The 3323-nt window shown below is 36.7% G+C and overlaps 1 pseudogene across 1 annotated transcript; it reads right to left on the reverse strand.

The window, feature by feature from the left end:
• Positions 1–745: 745 nt before the first annotated feature.
• LOC308641608 (non-histone chromosomal protein HMG-14-like) lies at positions 746–1145 on the reverse strand (annotated as a pseudogene). Its single transcript has one exon. The product of its transcript is annotated as a non-histone chromosomal protein HMG-14-like (transcript).
• Positions 1146–3323: the final 2178 nt, after the last annotated feature.

Consider the following 3323-nt stretch of genomic DNA (forward strand, 5'->3'; position numbering starts at 1 on the left):
ATGAACCATAAATCTAAAAAGATTTATACTTGCCAGGAGCGGTGGTGCATGCCTATAATCCCAGTGGCTCTGGAGACTGAGACAGGAGGATCATTAGTTCAAAGACAGCCTCAGCAATGGCAAGGTACTAAGCAACTCAGTGAGACCCTGACTTTAAATAAAATACAAAATAGGGCTGGGGACAAAAAAGACTTATACTGATTCTTTTCAGTTATTCCAATGACTTTCCAGCTTTGAATTTGGAGGCAAATTATCCTTAAGAGAATAGCGAATACCACTATCTTTGAATGCTGCTGTTATTTAGGTCTCATTAATTGATAACTTTGTCATACATACTACATACTCAAATTTTCCATCTTTCACATCACATTAAAAAAATTATTAGGAAAACTAGATTCCTATGACCGAAGATGTTACAGAGTACACATAATTTGACAGCAGTAATCCAGGAGTGGTCTTCTTTAGGAAACCACTATTAAAAATTCTATAGGAAATTCTATTAAAAAACACAGGAATAGAAGTAATTTAAAATGTTCAAGACATTAAATGCAGGACTGTGACTCCAAACTGCCATTTAATATGCTTTGTATTGTAGGATATAAAACTAACTCCCTGCTTATGAAGTGTTAAGCTGATACCAGACATGGTCCAAGCCGTCCATAATTCAATATCCCACTATTTTATGTTGTATCCCAAACTAAACAACTGGCAAATGATTTCACTTCTTAAAAAAAGGCACTTACACTTAAAAAAAAATGGGAGGAGGTGTGATTCCCTCTTTTTTAGAGATGTTTTTAGAACTACTAAAAAACTTGCTTTTACAAAATAGTTGATAAAAAAGACATGGCATATTAACAGACTTGGCTTCTTTCTCTTCTGCTTCATCAGAGGCTGGACTCTCCTCATTTTCAAATTCTCCATTTTCTGCAGGTAAATCTTCTTTTGTTTCTTGGTTAGCCACTTCAGCCTGTTTTCCCTTTGCTATCCTTTTCTCTTTTGTTTGAATATTTTTGTCTGAGTATTTAGCCTTGCCCACTACCTTCCTGGGCTTGGTGTCTGACTTGTCAGGAGCAGGTTTAGCTGACAACCTGGCCAACCTCCTCTTGGGCTCCTCTTTCACCCGAGCTGACCTTTCTTTTGGGCATCCTGGTGGGCACCGGAGCCTTCCAAAGCTGTGCTGCCTGGTTGCTGCTGCTCTCCATTGTTTTCTTAATTCAATGAATTGCACTGTTTCCAAATGTTAATCCTTGCATTCCTTATATAAATGCCTTGGTCATGACACTGGCAGAGTCACACTTCAAACACAGAATGCAAGGCTCTGCTGCCTCCCCTGACACCAAAAAGAACAAATGGTATAAAAGTAGATGAGGGGAAATGGTGTGATGGATGGCCCTAAAAGACAGAGTTGCATGGATAATATAACACAATTTCCCAAACCTGTAAGCCAGATCTTTAAAAGCTGTTGATAACTCAGTTCCAGCCTTCCTTCTCACAGCCATTCTCTTATATCATTATAATTTATTTGAAATAACTCTGTATCCACAGAGGTACACACTATTGAAGTACTTTTTTGGGGTACTTCTTATATTAGGGGTTGTTTGGTAACACAGTTTCTCAGCTTTAAAATATATATATGAGTTCTGGGGGTGTAGACAGCTTGCTTAGGATATAGTATGTGTGAAGTCCTGGGTCCCATCCCCAGCAATGCATTTAAAAAAAATTTGTTTTCATATATAAAAAGAATTTTTTACTGGACATAGTCTAAGATGATGCACCACTTTACTGTATCACAGCTTATATTCTCTATGCCTTCTTTCTTCACTTGAGAAATAAAGACAATAATATGCTTATCCTGTTAGGCTGTTCTGAGGATATGAAATAAAATTAATGTCTTGGTATCATGCCTCATACCTAGCAAGTATGTATGGAGCATGAAGAAAAATGCATGCCTACAATGCTGAGACTGTGTTAGGCAGAAGTACGTAGGATGACAGCCACAGTTCCTGGTCTCAAGGGGCCTGTAGTATTTCTTATATTCTGAGTTGTCTGGTAACACATTCTCAGTTTAAAAAAAAAAAAAATGACAATTTTATTTTGCCTTTATATTTAAGAAAAAAAGAGAAATTTTCACTGGGTATAGAAACTAGGATAATAGTTTTTTTTTTTTCTTTTAGGACTGTAGAGATGTCACTACATCATCTTGTAGTCTCCATTATTTCAGATAAAAGCAGCTATCACCTTGGAAGAAACTGTGTGTGTGTGTGTGTGTGTGTGTGTGTGTGTGTGTGTGTGTGTGTGTGTTTCTTCTCTTAACTACTTTGAAGATATTTTCTGTATCTTTGTTTTTAGCACCTTGATGATAATGAGCTTGGGTATGTTTTTGTGTTGATCCTATTTGAAATTAACTGAAATTCCAGGATCTGTGGGTTGCTATTTATGATAAAATTTGGAATAATTTAGTTAATATTTCTTCAAGTATTTTTCTCCCTTTCCCCTACCCCTTCTGGAACTCCACTACAAGTTAGATTTCCTGACACTAGTCCATAAATCACTGAGCTTTAGTGTTTTTTTCCTCCCAATCTTTTTCTCTGTTCTTTGGTTTGAATGATTTATCTTGGTCTATCACATTCCCTCATTCTGTCTTCTATTCTTCTCACCAATTAGTTTACTGAATACTATAACTTTTAATTCCAAAGTTTCTATTGTTTTACAGCCCTCAATTTCCAAATCTCTTCAGAAATTTCCCATCTGTTCACCTATTACATCCATTTTTTTTAAACTGTAGACCCTAACGTGTTTATCATAGTTTTTAAAAGTCTTTGCTAATTTCAACATGTGGGTTGTTAGAGGGTCTCTAAAAACTGATTTTTCTCTTGCATATAAAAAGACATACTGGAAAAGTTTCATTTAAAAAAATGTTTTTGTGGTACTGAGGCTTGAACCCAGGGGCTCTACCACTGCATTACATTCTAGTCCTTATTTATCTATTTCTTTCTTTCTTTTGAGGCTAGCTTATGCAATTTAGCAAGGATCTTGTTGAACTGCAGGGGCTATCCTCAAGTTGTGATCCTCCTGCCTCCACCGTGAAAGTCACTAGGATTATAGATGTGTGACGCTGGGCCCAGCTGGAAGTGCTTCTTCAAATGTTGAGCATGATACATCCAGGAGATTCTGGTCCTGTTATCTTTCTCTGCAGAGTGATTTCTGTTTTAGCAGGCATTTTCTGAAGGATAACTTTGAATTTATGGAGGATTAATCTACACTTTTCTTGAAACAGATCTATTTTGGTATGGTGCCCAGTCCTATGGTCATTCCCTAAGTGT

The sequence above is a fragment of the Spermophilus citellus genome, assembly GCF_964194105.1.
Source record: "Spermophilus citellus genome assembly, chromosome: 2".
NCBI lineage: Eukaryota > Metazoa > Chordata > Mammalia > Rodentia > Sciuridae > Spermophilus > Spermophilus citellus.